Here is a 16,162-nt window from a genome sequence, read left to right on the forward strand (position 1 = left end):
AACCACTGGGCAAACTTATCAGTCACATGGGGTCAGATGAAATTCAGTTGTACATCTCAACTGTACATCCCAGATTGTCCAAGTGATGCTATAAAGGTGCTTTCCCAGCGCTTGGAGACTGTATGGGCCTGACTGGGGAAGAAGTAACTTCAGTTCAATCTTGACAAGATTGAGCAGTTGTGGGGTTTAGGGCCCCCTAGGGGTCTGCCATCTTTAACTCTGGCTGGTGTTATGGTCACCCAGCCAGACTGGTACACAGTCTGGAGTTTATTCTGGACTCACAGCTCCTGTTTGAAGAATAGGTAGCAGATGTGGCTAGAAGAGTATTTACACAAATATAATGGGAGGCATTGCACATGCTCATGCCTTAGTCAGCTCCCAATTAGACTACACCCTCTCCTCATATAGAGACCACATTCCCTTCCAATGACTTGGTCACTAAGCAAAATGGTTGATAAGTAAACAAAGATCACTAGTTGCTGCCGTCTCATTCATGTAAAGTTCTCTATATCAGTGTCCTGTGCCTGACCCATTTTTTCCCCGTTTTTTGCCCCCTCGTAGGGCAGAGAGATTGCTTAAACAAGCTATTGCTTTCTGAGCTGCTTTTCTCCACAGCACAGTACTACCCTAAAAAGTGCTAACTGCAAGTTAACAAGCTCAGCTCTGTGACTTTAATTAGTTGATTAGAACCCTCCAGCTGGCTGCACTGCTGCCTGAAACTAACCAGACCTTAATCAGTTTCAAACTGAAGGCTTTTGTTGTCAGGTGCATGAAATTTGGTCATAAATGCATGCATTGATTTGAAAATGATTTTTATTACCATTTATTACCATCATATTTGCAAATGGTCATTAACCAAAGTAGTCACTAAACAAGGCGTGGCTGTACTGCAACACACTATACATGGGGCTGCCTTGGAAGAGCGTTCAAAAGCTATAGCTGGTCCAGAATGCAGTGGCATGAGCAGTAGTGGGTGCCTCACTGTATACCTACAAAACGTTACTGCTGCGTGAGCTGCCCTGGCTTCCAGTAGGCTTCCCGCTGCAATTTAAGTTGCTGTTCATCACCTTTAAAGCCCGACATGGCATGGGACTAGGTTATTTGCAGGACCACCTATCCCCACCCCAGTAGATCTGGCAGAGTGGGCATATTCCGAGTTTTCTCACTTGGTGGGGTCTCAGAACAGTGCCTTCTCTGTCATTGTGCCTGCCTTACAGAACAATCACCATTTAAAATACAGATAGTTCTGATCCGTTGGCCTTCAGAAAAACAGTGAAGACCTGGCTTTCCCTCTAGGCACTAGGGCTAAAATGCTGATAGAGTTGGCATAGTGTGGTTAATTGATGGATGCAAGTTTTATTGGGGCTTCAACATCATTTTAATTATATTGTCTTTTTTATTCTTTTTCACTGCCTAGAGTTGATTCAGTACATGGGTGGCTATATATGTTAAATAAATAAGTAAATGAATAAATAAATAAATGGGATTGAATTTCATGAAGAATCTAAATACAGCATAGCAGGCTAGACTGTATGAACCAACTGATTATTCATCTGAACTGCTAGGACTGAACCATGAACCTTTGTTATTTCATAAACTCAATATTTTCCTTCTTGTGCACTAATCTTTCAACTTTCTAGAGATTCTTTCCTAAACTAAGGGAAGGAAATCTATCAAATGTTATTGTGTTCAGTTCTCATTTTCTCAAACTCATTTTCCCAAAGTTTGCTCCATCTCATTTCTGTTCAAATTATTAAGCATGCACAAACATTTGTACATATTTCATGAGAATTCCTTCTAATATGCACATTTATGCACTTTTTAAAATATAGATATTTGAAATAAAATCATCAATTAATCTAGTTATATAGACACTCATCAAACATCAGCAAATAATAGCAATACATTTTATTAAACTACATAATTGGAAAGTGTAAAAACATAAACTAAAACAGAAATATATAAACATATAAAGTCCCAGGAAAAAAACACATCCAGTGGGTTATTCCACTTCTAGACCCAATGCCTGAAGAAAGAACCAAGTCTTTAATACCTTCCAAAAGGCAAGCAGGGTTGGAGACAGCTGGATCTTGAGAGGAATGCTGTCCTAAAGGGCAAGAGCAAGAACAGGGAAGGCATATCTCCTGGGTCCACCAGATGACATCGCCTAAACAACAGGACCTAGAGCATGCCGATCCTGTCAGATCTTACTGGACAGACAGAAATAATTGGAATTTTGCAAGTAGCAAAATTGCAACTAGCATGGCCCTGCCCCATGAAGGGCTTCATATGCACCTTGAACTGAACAAGGAAGCAAACTGGCAATCACTGCAGATCACAAAATAGAGGTGTTAACATGGGCATGCTGAGTTATGCCCATAACTATCCATGGAGCTCCATGCTGTACCAGGTAAAGCAGAAACTCTTGTAGAGCATCCTCTTGTAGAGCACACTGCATTAATTGAACAATGTGACAAGGGATGTGACAAGGAAATCCTGATCCAGGACAGGCACAATTGGTGCACAAGTATAAAGGCTCTCTGAGCTATGGGTGCCACCTGCTTTTTGAACAGGAGGTGTGAGTCTTGGAGGGCTCCAAATTGTGTGCTGGGTCTGTTTGGGGCAGTGCTACCCCATCTAGAACAAAAGATGGAAAATCTCTGGACCCAGGCAGTCCCATAGTTCACAACCACTCAGTCTTACAAGAGTTGAGTTTGAGCCTGTTTTCCCCATTCAGACATCTACCTTCTCCAGATACTAAGACAAAACCTCAATGGTATGTATCATTTGGAGAGCCCAAGGTTGAGATGTAAAATTGGGTATCATCAGCATACAGATGTTATCTAACCTTGTGCTAATAGGTGACCTAACCCAGTGGTCCCACAGAGATATTAAACAGGAGCAGGGAAAGAATCAAACCCTCACCTACCCACCCCTTCGGCTAGATCTCTCCCCCCATCAACATTGACTAGAAATAACCATCAAAGAAAGTGAATCACTGCAACACCATGCCTCTCAGTCCTAGCCTCCTGAGCATGTCCAGAAAGATACCATGGTCAGTGGTACTGAAGACCACCCAGAGATCAAGGAGGGCCAGGATGGATGCACCACCTCCATCTCAGTCCCACCATATGTCATCCACAAGAGCAACCAATGTGGCCCCTATACTCTGTCCAGGGGTGAAACCTGACTGATAGAGATCAAGATAATCCACTTCATCCAAGACATTTTGGAACTGCAGCTTGACCACCTTTTCAACAATCTTCCCTAAGAAAAGAATGTTGGAGACAGCTCAGAAATTATCCAGCATGGTTGGGTTGAGCAACGGCTTCTCGAGACTGGAGATGACCACTACCGCCTCAAGTACAGGCAGGGCCACTCCCTCTCTCAAGAAAAATCCACCGCCACTTGGACCCAGCCATGCTACCTTCCTGGAGGCCTTAACTAACCAAGATAGGCAATCTAAAATGAGATGGACCCACTCACACTCCAAGGACCCTGCCCACTTCCTCGGGGCCAACAGGATCAAATTCTTCCCAGATAACTATGTCAGATCTTGAATCTAGCCAACTCTGCAAGATCTGTATAACTAGAGTCCAACTCCAATTGCATCCCAGTGATTTTAACTGACAGGCTTCATAAAAAAATTCTCAAAACAGCTCTGCAGGTGATCTTCCAGACTGGTCCTCCCCAGCAAGATGCAAGTCATCTTGAAAAGAGTCAGTGGATGCAATAAGAGCAACAAAACAATTATTTTTTTGGTATAAACTCTAACAAAGACTCCTGTGTCTGGTCATATTTGCTCTTCTTTTTTTCTCCAGCATCACTCTAGGCATTTCTTCTGATTCATCTCCCAGAGTCCCTCTGAAACCTGAGGACCCACAGGGATCCATGAACAAAGAGAGGCCATGCAGGACCAATCCAGCTTAAGGTTGTCACCATTCTCTTTTTCCAAGTTGTGACTAAGACCTTAGCCAAACTGTACACTAGATCCTCAGGAATTCCACCAAGTGTTCTCTGAAACCTAACTGTAGAGAGTAGGGAAGGTGATCTTGACAGAGATAGGCCAGATCTGTTACTAATGCAACAAGGGCAAAAAACATGAGTCACAGTATGCAAGAGCAGCTCAGGCAGACACCTCCCTAATTCACATGGTTGGGGGGCTAGTAAAGGACAATCAGATTTGCAAGATTCTGTTATGACAGCTGATATCAAAAGTAGTGTTAGCCGTCATGTAGAGTTGATTTCTTGGTTTGGTCTACACAGTGTGGCTGACATCAATCACCAATAAAGTATCTGACTATACTTTATTCCCCACTGTGGTAACAAATCTGGCTTACCTCTGTCAATCAAGGCCATCTTCCTTACTCTTTACACCAACTGGGTCTGTTAGGTGAACAGGTCCTACTTCCCTGCATTGGGGAATGGAGATGGAGAACTCCAAAGCAATCAAAGAGTGACCTGTCCATGACAAGGACAGAAACATTCCCCAATTCCAGATCACATTGCCAATGCCAGATCAAAAACCAGATCTAATGTGTGATCCTGCAGTGTGTTGGGCCCTCATGACTTGGGCCAGGTCCATAATGGCCATGAACTTCTGAGCCACTCCAGACTTAGTGCCCAAGGATGGTAGACTGAAGTCTCGCAGGAGCATAAGCCTGGGAAATTCCATCACCAAGCTTGCAACCAAACTGAATAGCTCAGGCAGGGATGCTGCTAGGAAAACCAGTACAGAAGCAGCAATCCTATCTATTCCCTAGAGTCCAGCCTCATAAATAAGAGCTCACATTGGGTTATCTGCAGGGCAGTGCCTCTGAAAGGCATAACAATCTCCCAGATAATAACAGCCACTCCCCCATCTCTGCCCAGGGATCACAGCTGGTGACACACTCAAAACCCAGGACGGCTTTCCAAAAGGAGAAGCCTTGTTCCATACCCCCCTGCTACAAAGGTTTTGGTAATTCAATTTTTGAAAATAGTTTTCCACTAGTCAGTACATTTTTATGCTAACATTTTCCTAAAAAAATGGATGCACAAACTTTTCCATAACATACATATTTTATATGCATTTTGGAGCTACAAATATCACTATAAATTTGGGAAAGGTATAAATATCTCTATAAAATTAAGTTTAATTTATATATAGATTTGAGCACTGTAAATCAGATAATTTCACATTAAAATGCAAACTGAATTTTTCCTCCATCTCTACTCCTAACTGCATATAAAAACAGGAATAAAAAAGAGTGGCTGACATCCTAGTTATTCTGTTCACATGCCATTATCAGATCTCAAATATGTACGAAATACACAATGCTTGCCTATTCCATTTGTCAAAGAAAAATAAAGCATACAGGAAGAAAACCACAAAAGATACAAATAAGAACATGTTATATTCTATACTCAGTACAGAAGCAATATTTTTAAGGATGACAACCGAGTTAGCATGCAAACAAAGAGATGTGCTACAGGCTGCCTTTCAATGTTGAGTATGATGCGAGAGCACCCTCTTCAAGCTCTATAGTACACCAATATATCTTGGCTCTTCTCTGACTAAATGTACTAAGCTATTTATTTAAGGCAAACTTTTAATAGGTCAAGAAGACCATACAGCCACATGCAGCCCTCGAGACCCCTTTCATGGCTCCAGACACAAAAGCCTGACTACAGTGTTAAAATCAATGTCCCAGATTCTTGACATTTTAAAGCCAGAAAAAACTCTAGTGTAATCCATAACACAGCCTTAACCCAATTTTAAAAAGACAGAAAAAAATATCACCTACCCCTCAGAAAAAGGCTACAGGAATTCAGATTACTGGGTACAACTCTTCATCGCAGGAAGAGAGTCTGTGTGGTAAAAAAACAGAAGGAGTCTTGTAGCACCTTTTCCGACTGACAAATTTTATTAAAAGCACAAACTTTTATGAGTTGCATCTTGCTTCATCAGATGCATAGAGTGGCTACACTAATGTAGAATTTAAATTGGTGTGAGGTGGGGGGGAACAAAGCGGAAGACACATTGATTATACAAGTATAGATTACATGTGTACAGATTACAAGTACTTTATCAAAACAACTGTAACCATCTTTAGTGTGATTAACAATGGTCAAATATGATGTGCATGCATAACTTGGTACACAATGTAAAACTCCTATGGCAACAACTTCAGAGAAAGGCTGAAATGATGGGTGTGCTGAATTTTCATGAAACTCATTCACTATAACTGACATTCTAATTGAGATGGTCTTGATCAGCTTCCAATGAACTACAGTTTCCCCCATTGGGCTAGATGTTTATTAAGAAATTCTTCTAGGTATTTCTGAGATGAGAAGCCACAAACTGTTGCATATGCAGTTAAATGTTTGCATGTGTGGTGTTGATTACTGCTGATGAATGTCTGCCTAGAAAAAAAATTCTGGTCATATATTCATCAACAATAATCAGAAGAATTTACTGATTCAGACATTTAATGATGGACTTTAATATGTGCAATGTTTCTCTTAGATATGTCTAAAAGAAATTTCTATACTGTTATCAGTATACGCTCAAATACTCTGAATCTTGTTAGAAATATATGAATCCTGAAATAGTGTCTGTAGCAACATTTTGAAATTTCTCCAGGAACAAATGTTTGATCCTCATGATTAGTTTGTCAAGGCAATAGAAATATTACAATGTAGGAATGATTTAGCAACAATTTCAGCAGTGTATAAAATGTTTGACAAAGTTTAACTTTGACCAGGTTATATCCTAAGTTTTCATAAGCAATTACTATAAAGCATGTGACAAGACTGACACCATAATAAAGCCTAATCTTTATTCAATTTTGAAGGGCTGCCATGTGTTGCAAACTATTTAAGAATATCATCTGAATTTTATAGATGTATGTGACATCTAGAATGTACCTATAGTTTAGTATTTAGCCCAGCAAGTGATTGTATGTTTCTGTTGAATAGTGCTGTATCTTTATATTTGTAAATTGCCTCTCAGCAATGTCTGCTGAGCCACACACACACTTTAGTTAACAGTCAAAGAATTGAGCATACCTCTAATATACTCATTCCCTTCATCATAATGTCCATTGTTTTTCTAATACATTTAGAATAAGCACTAAATAAAAATGTTCACTGGGTATGAAATATACCAAAGATATTCACAGAATGTGATCCTAGTGAATTCTGATAGAACCTGATTCACACCACTCAGTATAATGTGCAGCTAGAAACTTAAATTATCTACCAGCTTGCACATTTTCAATTTCCCAATTCAAGACTTGCTTAATAGAGATATTAAGATGCATCTAGGAAATATGTACTTTTGATGAAAATGCAGTTTCTCTCATTATTTAGAAGATTTTTTTGGTGGGGAGGTGGATTAAAAAAGTCACAGATCAGTAGAGGCACATGATGAAATGGAGTACATGTGAAACTGACATAAACTGGAGATAAGAGCAATACCCTTGTACCTAGATGGCACCCCAAATGGGCAGCATCTGATAGAAAAAAAAATTCACCCACCTATTCTTCCCACCCCTATACATTAGAGCAATTCTAATACAACTCATAAAAATAAAATATTCCTAATTATTTCAGCTTTAGCTAGCAAGTATGCAAGACAAAGGCGAGATTGATGTAGTGTATCTCACAATGGCCCTACTGATTTCTCCACTAACCCTTCCTCTGCACATGGTCAATTAGCATTGAAAATCCTGTGCTGATTTCATTCGCTGGAATTTTTAAGCAGGTCAGAAGAAAGATGTTATTGAAAGGAAAACTCTCATCTAAATAAGAAAAGAGCACGTGGCCATCTGGTTCAGTTCTACCATACAGAAATGTCACTGAACTCAGACACAGTCCTCATCGCCCTCCCTTTGAAATAGCTGACAAAGAACCACAGAGAAATATGTATACATTGAGGTTCCCCTTAACATTTTTTTAATCTTACCAAATGCATTGTGCAGCTCATTTTCTTTCTACAGAAATGTTAGTTTCTATAGCTGCGTAAGACAAGTTCACCTCTTCATGTTGTTTCCTGAGCTAGATTTGCATTTTGCTGATAAAGATGGTGGCAGTCTGAGCAGACTTTCGAACATTCTAAAATTGCAGAGGTACCTCTACCCATAGTGGTAAGGACAGCTTCTTGGCATAATCACTTTTGACAGGTAAAAGACTTCTTCATTGAAAACATGAAAACTGATTAGTGTAAATCATAGTACAACAGACCTTAAGGCATTCTAGGAAGCAACAATCCACGTGATACTAGACTTTCATTTCTGTCTAGTACCTAAACTCACAAACACATTTTCTCTACATTCCCAGGAGGCATGTGAATCAGTTTGCCTTTCTACCCAATCACTTCTCTCCCTTTCTGAAGCAAATCTGCACTTTTACCCCTATATGTCAGTGTTAATTTTCTTTCAGACGAAGCTAAATTCAATTGTTTCTTGATCCCAGGACCCAGCAATTTGTCTCTATAATCCTCCCTTGCCCATTTTTTAACAGCTGCATAACCACAGAATTTATTGAAGAAGGAAGAACAATGCTATAAGAAGAAACTACAAGCACAGAGAAGAAATTACAAGCACAAAGTAAATGCACTGATGGACAAAGCTGATATGTGACAAGACCGTTTGATAATACTTATTATATGAACCCTTTTGTAAAAGGGGAGTGCAATGTGTGTGCATATGTGTATGTGTAAATGTTGTACAGCTTTTTTCCTTAGTTGTTGCTGTTGCAGTTGTACAAAACAGAGCAACCTAGGTTCAGTCTAAAGAGGGAAACTCCTGGGTGGAAGTGTAATTATTTTCAACTAAAAATACCCTGAGTACTTTTCTCAAATATGATGGGGGAGAAGGGAAAGAAAAGCTACCAAAAGGTAAAAAGGTAAAGATGCCCTCAAGTCAGTTTTGCTCCTGGTAATTGCAACCATGAAAGCGTTACAGGATGTTTTGCCCCAGAATCTTCCCAGAAGATTAATGAACCTCTTCATTCACCAATTCTGCTGCTCTTTCACTCCAGCTGTAACCTCTATGCAGGTCAGGCTGCTCTATGAATCCATCTTTAATATTTTGATTGTCAGCTGTCTCCAATGTGATGTGCTTTTAATAATTTCAGTTGTATTTTTTAATGTTTTTAACCTCTGTTAACTGCTTAGTCATATGACGGCAGGTGGGGGTGGGGAGAAGCATATAAATTGAAATAATACATAAAATAAACATTTTAAAAATGGGTGGTTTTTTCCCCATTAAATTTATATTCTGGCTTTTCTAAAGGAGCTCAAGACAGCACACAACCCTGTGAAATATATTGAGCTGAAAGAAAATAATGGCCCAAAGTCACCCAGTGAACTTCCATGGCTGGGATCTGAACCTGAGTCTCCATGGTCCTAGTGAAACAACTTTTAAAAAAACAAATAATATGCAGCTGAACATTTCATGTAATTTACCCATTATGTTTAGCAATCACAGCATGGCAGGAATTTTTTTCCACAGGATGTTGAGTACAGTTACCAAAGCCATATTCTAAAGACTTTCTTTCTCACCAGTTTGCCAAATCAAAGTACTTACAGTTTTGTAAGAGTTTTAATAACTCTTAATCTCATATGTGGAGGAGAGACAAGAAATCAATCAGCGTTCTAATCACCACTAGTTACAGGAGGACAAGTTCAGTGCTCCTCTCAAAGAACTGAAACCCTAAATCTTGCTGAAAGTACCTTTCCAATTATGTGGTTTGTGTTTGCTTGCTAACATACCACCGAAGAGAAGTATTCTTACAATTCTAATTATTTCCTATATCTGTAATTTCTACTCTAGGCAATTACTGAAAGCTAGCCAAGATCCAATTGCTGGATTCATTTAAGGATGATAGTTACCTCAACTGAGAGATGAAGCAGATTTCTGATCTCCATTTGCAAATACTGATGGCAGTATTAGAAAGAGAAGATGGCCTCACTAGCATGTAGCATGTCTATTGTCGCCTTTTGAAAATCCCAGGATGGTCTAACTTGGGCTCTTTTTCTGTCCTTTCTTCTTTTCATGTAGTGACCTGATGACCAGATAGAGTTCTAATGGTTATTATCAGGGAGGAGTTCTGATGGCTATAATGTAGGAGACTATAGCCTAAAATCTACATATTGGGAAAAGAAGTTGGGAAAGCTTTATCAACCTCTAAAATGGTTGCCAAATTTACACCATTATGAGGTCTGAGAGCTGATTCAGATTTTGCGGTCAGAACTTTGGTACATCAGCTGGAATAATTGTCCATGCTTTTAATGTCAGTAGCAGAAATATTCATCTGTAAAGATGCAGTGTAAGAAGGCCACATTCAACCTCAATTTCCAGTCTATGCCTACTGTAGCTTTTGCCAGCCTGGTAACCTCCAGGTGTGTTGGAATTACAACTCACAGAATTCCAAGGCAGCATTGAAATTGCAGTGTCAATTCCTTGAAAGTGTCCCCACACAACTGGTGGGTACCATAATTATAACTATTTACAAATGTTCAACACTTGATGACGCTACTGCTAAAAATACTGATGTCTGTCCATACAGGAAGCAAGTGTGCTGATTTGATTCTAACGAAGAAAAACAGAAGTTGGCATATTAGGAAGATATGGCAGCACGTGCAGACACACAATAGAGTACATACTATTAGTACAGCGTCATTTTTCAGATGACAGAAATATATTTTCAAACTGAGAAGTGGAAAACTGCCTAAACTACAGTTGGTATTTCATGTTGCCAGATTTTGTACCAGAATACCAGAAACAAAAAAGTTCTTCTGAGCCACTGTGAACTCCTTAATATTTCTTAGAAATGTGGATTTTTTAAACTTAAAAGCTTAGATTAAATGAATATATGAAGGTGTACACAAAGCTAGTGATTGAATTATTACATTTTTCAAGACAGTAGAAAATAAATGAAAGCAACAGACATTTAAACTGAATAGAATTATTTGATCCTTGATAGCTTTATTAAAGTACAGGACATTAATACATATATTAAAGCAATACAGAAAGATTTTTATGGAAAAGGGTTTTTTAATGACTGAATTACTCAAGTGCATATGATTACTCGCCTTGAGAATAATCTCAGTAAAAACTTTTCAAATCATAACTGCTAATATAGATATAATATACAACTTCATTTCTATGCATATCTACAAGGAAGAGTTCTGTGGAGGACAGTGGGCCTAGGTAAAAATGTGCACAGCTGTACTATGCATGTCAAAATCTCCTTTTAGGTAACATGCCAGAATTATTGCCTTTGAAGCCCATCACCAACTTCATCAATCAGTATATTAAATCAATTCAGTGGGATCTGACTGCTGCGTGAAACAAATATAGTTGTATTTCCAGGGTGCATAAACATTCATATTGGTTACATAGGACATGCAGATGTTTGCTCCTATTAAGCCTTAGTGGCTGATGTATGTTCTATTTGTGAACAATTACAGAGGCTATGTATGTTGTATTTTGTTTCCTATTCTAGGATTATCTCACGACTAGTTAGGGAAGTTTTGGAAACAATTTGGGAAGCAATTTTTTACTTTTTCAGATCACAGGTTCACTTAAAATACTTCAATTCCCACAGAAATCTGGTAGTGAAAGTCTCGCTACAGATAGAATTTTAAACCAATTTCTAATTATAGAATCATATTTAGTTGGTATGGAAAATGTATCTGTGTATTTTACTGAAAAAAAGGATAAGTTCATCTTTTAAGAGGCCATAACTTCCTATATGTTTTTGAACAAAAACCAACTGAAGTGTGTTAAGTGGTAATTAACCTAAATCAATAATAATGAAAACAAAAGTAGGAGTTACTATTTTCTTTGGAATCAGTAATGCCAGAATGATTGTATTCTCATGAACAGCCTTAAGAGTCTTATATAGTGAACAATTGCACTGGAGTAACTTTAATGCCTTTACCGTTAGTAAAGAGGTTCTAAACGTTTTCTTTTAAAAATAAATTTCAGACACATGCAAAACTGGACTCTAGTCCACAAAATCGTAATAAATCTGTCACAGTTGAAGGCACCACAAAACTTTTTTACCTGCAACAGACTAACATAGTTACCATGCATATATATTGCAATACACAGCAGCAACATTATTCCTCTGCTTTAGAGAGACATTTCCAGAAAATATTTGTTACACCTATCAGTTTGTACATTAATAGATGTAAGTTTGCCAGAATATTATTTGGAGAATGACATTACATTTATTTCATACTTCTTTTACAGGGGCAGGAAAACATTTAATTTGATTTAATTGAATTTAACCCTATAAGGTTGTATCAAAAACAAATCCCACAAAGAGATAATGGACTAGTTTGAATAAACCTAAATATACAGCATAATGATCAAATCTGTAACTCTTTAAAATTATTAATTAAAATAATTAATAATAAATTATTTATTTTATATATAAAATAAAAAATAAAAAATAATTAAGATTATTTTGATTGGGGAGGGCATTCTCCTTCATTGTACCCATTCTTTAGCAAAGGTTTGCTATAAATTCATTATAAGATGTATTATAAGATACATTATATCTACTGGTCTATTTTTACAATACATATTTACTGATTATGCTTTTTTTTTTGGCATCTTGTAGAAAACTGGCTTTGAATGAAAAATGTGTTATTCTCTTTGTTCCAACACTCTTCTCTGACAAATGTATAAATCTTTTGATATCTCTTGAAATTTGGCTAGTTAGAGGAGTGTAAAACTCTTCTTGAAATATTTTTTGAGTTTTAGCGAAACACTGTTAACTTCCTGAAACACTGCTACAGGTATTTATTTTGTTTGCACAGGACCCTGTAAAGTCTTCTTTGAATCAAGCAAAATTAGATGACAAATTTAGCTAAAATAAACTGCTCTGAATAGTTCTTGCCTTTTAAAGTTCTGGACCCTTACCAGAGAGAAGCACTACTACATCGCTGGAGTTACTTTCAAGAATGCTTGAGTAGGTGTACACAGTTAAACCCATCCACATATTATTAAATACAATTTCATGTTAAGAAGGGAGCATCAACATTTTGCCCCAAAGTCAAATTTCATGACATTGTTGGCATACAGCCAAGCAGTGTTTCTTTCAGACACCATCAACCAATGAAAATAACAGCTGACTTCACAAGGCTTCAAACTTCTTGCAACTGTGTTGAAAAATATGTTCCTAAATTCTCCTGACATTTTTGTCTCTAATATCCTAGTATTATAGCAGAATATAACACATGTAAAACACATATGAACAATTTTTCAATATGGTACACATATTTTCTGTAAACAATCTGTGTGGATTCTCTCACAAAATATTACGGTATGTGTACAAGGCACACAAAAACTAAAGCAAATTGTAAGCATTCAAACATGGAATGGGGTAGCAGACAGTGAACCCATGCAAGCACTAGTCATAGACCATATGTGGGTACGCACAGAGGAGCTACTTTCAAATGTATGTGAGAGAAAAAAATACATGTGCTAAAACTGATCCCTGACCAGCTAGAGAAAGGGGATATTGTTTGGTTTGGTCTTGCCACAAAATGGGCAAGACTCCCACCCTTCTTCTGCACGCAGTTGAAGAATAAGCTTGGCGTGCATTGCGTGCAGGCTCCTCAACTAGAGAATAGCGGGGGGGGGGGGGGGAGGGCAACCTGGCTGGAATCCAGACAGGCTGGAGTAAAGCGCTCTGTTGATCATTATGTCTGGCCTTCAGGTGTCTTAGCTCACAGTGGGCGGTGGTTGGGGGAGGTGTAGATAACAGTATGGCAGACAAAGAAGGGGGGGAAGTGTGGCTTTTTAAAAAAAGCCATGAGATAATGGGATGCTGAATCCTCCTTTTTTTGAAAATGTATTCCTTGGGTTCAGTTCTGAAAACCATAGCAAGCAAAAGCTTTTCCCACAAAGACTTTATTTCAAGCTGTAATTAGGAACGTCTGGAGTCTGTCTCTCATACACAAACACGGATTTGTTTTATTCATATTTTAAGGGGAGTGGTTGGATTTTGTTTAAGGAAAACCAAATAACAGTTTTGTGTTGTTCTTGTTCTTGTTGTTTTTCCCTTAGCTTGCACATTCATGGAGATGCTGCTAGCCTGGTCTGAATATGAATCCAATTTCTATTGTCCTTGCCCTCCCTCCTCTCCCCCCATCCCAAACCACTCCCCTGTAAAGCTAGTTTCAGAATGCAACTTTCTCATAATGGACTGCATTTTTGTTTTACTTTTACTGCCTGATATGAATTATTTTTACATTATGAAAACATAATCAAAGTGCATTATTCTACTCCAAGACTCCGGAATTTAATTTCATTTCTAGAGAAGAAGAAGAGGAGGAGGAGTAAGAGGAAAACACCCTGTGCTTTGTCTGTTGCTTCTGCTTGAGAACTCATAAATCTCCTGTTCATGTATGCGAAAGCATCAGGACTGCTTGGTATGAATGTCTTATTCTTCCCCCCTCCATACTTCTGATCTTATGCAAGGAAGAGTTCTACATCCCTTCCTTGAAAACGATTAGGAATTTAACCAAATTCTAAATCAAAGTCAGGATTCCGATGTTAACAAACAAGCTCAATCTCTACTCAACTTGAACTTGTCTATACTCAAAAGCATTGCCCATTTATTCAGTCATCATGAGGGAAAAAATTGATTTACACATTGCATTCTGCTTTACACAAGAAAAATGGGAAAAAAGAAAGGAACTGTGTTTGTGAATGTTGTCTAGGATCTAGGAGCAATTTGTCCCAAAGTGTGTATGCTAGCTATCACCCCCCACACGCCTCACACCTAATTATAATAACTGTCAAATGTCCGTTAAGTGTGGCAGCTGACTTGGCAAACTTTCCCTTTTATTCCCCACACTCCTCCCATTTACCATTATTAGAGACGGTAAATAAATAAATAAAATGATTTGTTAAAAATCAAACTCTTCCCGGCAAGGAGGGAACTCCCTTCTTTTTCTTTTCTCCTCTTCCCTCGTCCTCTTTTTAATTAAACAAAGCAGAACCCTGTCTATAGCAAGAAACAGCGTCGCTGTGTCGCACTGTCCCGAGGAGAAAACTCTCTCTCTCTTTTTTTTTTAAAGAAGTGGGTGTATAACTGAAACCGCCGAGAAATACCCGTGCAAGACCTCATAATAACCCTCCTTTGAAAGGATGTCCAACCTGCACGAGTACTGGCGGGGAGGGGAGGCGAGGGGAGGGGAGGACCTGCCAAAGGAGAGAAAGGTTGGTTTTGACACATGCCCGAGACCAAAACTGAAAAGAAAACTAAGTCCGGAGGACTCACCGTTCCCCACTGCGGCGGAGCAAAGTCACTCGGGCGTCCGAGTTGAAGGTTGCGTGAGAAGAATACCAAAGATGCAGAATCCCACTCTCCTGATGCCGTCCCGGGAAGAAGGCCCGGCGGGCAGGCAGGCGGGCGGGCGGACGTGCGTCGCAGGGAAGAAACGGAGAGGAAAAAGTCTGGGTCAAGTCAGCGGGCACCTCTCCTGTCCCTCGCACGGCGCAGACGTCCCACGGCCACCACTCCGGCTTGTCCGAATTGGAAAACTAAATACTGCCCATGTGAAAATAAGACGTGGGGGGTGCACGGTCACGTGAGGCGTGACGAGCCCCCCCCCCCCGGGCCGCGGAAACCCAACTTGGGCATCCTCCCTTTTTCATTCGGAAGAGTTAAAACTGAGCAAGCGGGAGACCGGGAGAGCCGAGGCCCGTCTCCCTTGCGTGGAAGGACGACTGTAAGATTCTACCGTGCATTAGCGGAACGAGAAGCAGCGGGCGTGAAGTCATTCCCGGACGGAGAGAAGTGGGTGGGGACTGAAAGCTGAGCCGCCGCCCTCCGGCTCTGCCCCCCCCTTCGCTCCCGCCCCACGGTACGCGCGCTCTTGCGCGCGCACGCACATATTGTGTGGGAAGGGAAGACAAATCTGTCTGAAGACACTACGTCCTATCACGTGCTCGCTAACCCCTGCCTGGTTCGTATTCTAAGGAATGTTTCCAATCTTTGGAAAAGAAAGAAAAGAGAGAGATCGGCTTCTGTTCAGGGTTCATTTAAGGATGGGTGTGTGTTTGTGTGTGTGTGTGTGTGTTTCTCTCTATGTCTTGAGTAACACCATACTGTCGAAGGGATATTTGGGCGTTCCATTTAGGAATTCTCAAGG

General features: G+C 39.5%; 1 long non-coding RNA gene across 2 annotated transcripts in view; it reads right to left on the reverse strand.

Annotated features, from left to right (window-relative positions):
* The window catches only part of LOC112540954 (uncharacterized), a 117,886-nt gene extending 102,095 nt beyond the window's left edge, over positions 1 to 15,791 (reverse strand). For both annotated transcript variants that reach the window (XR_003084985.2, XR_015798460.1), the window contains exons 1-2: positions 15,289 to 15,791; positions 5,787 to 5,850 (exon numbers count right to left, since the gene is read on the reverse strand). This is a non-coding gene — a long non-coding RNA (uncharacterized LOC112540954). The remainder of the gene's footprint in view (positions 1 to 5,786; positions 5,851 to 15,288) is intronic.
* Between the last annotated feature and the right edge of the window lie 371 nt (positions 15,792 to 16,162).

The sequence above is a fragment of the Python bivittatus genome, unplaced genomic scaffold (assembly GCF_059951505.1).
Source record: "Python bivittatus isolate LINGU-HERP-01145 unplaced genomic scaffold, Pbiv_v1 ctg000700_np1212, whole genome shotgun sequence".
NCBI classification, from domain to species: Eukaryota; Metazoa; Chordata; class Lepidosauria; order Squamata; family Pythonidae; genus Python; species Python bivittatus.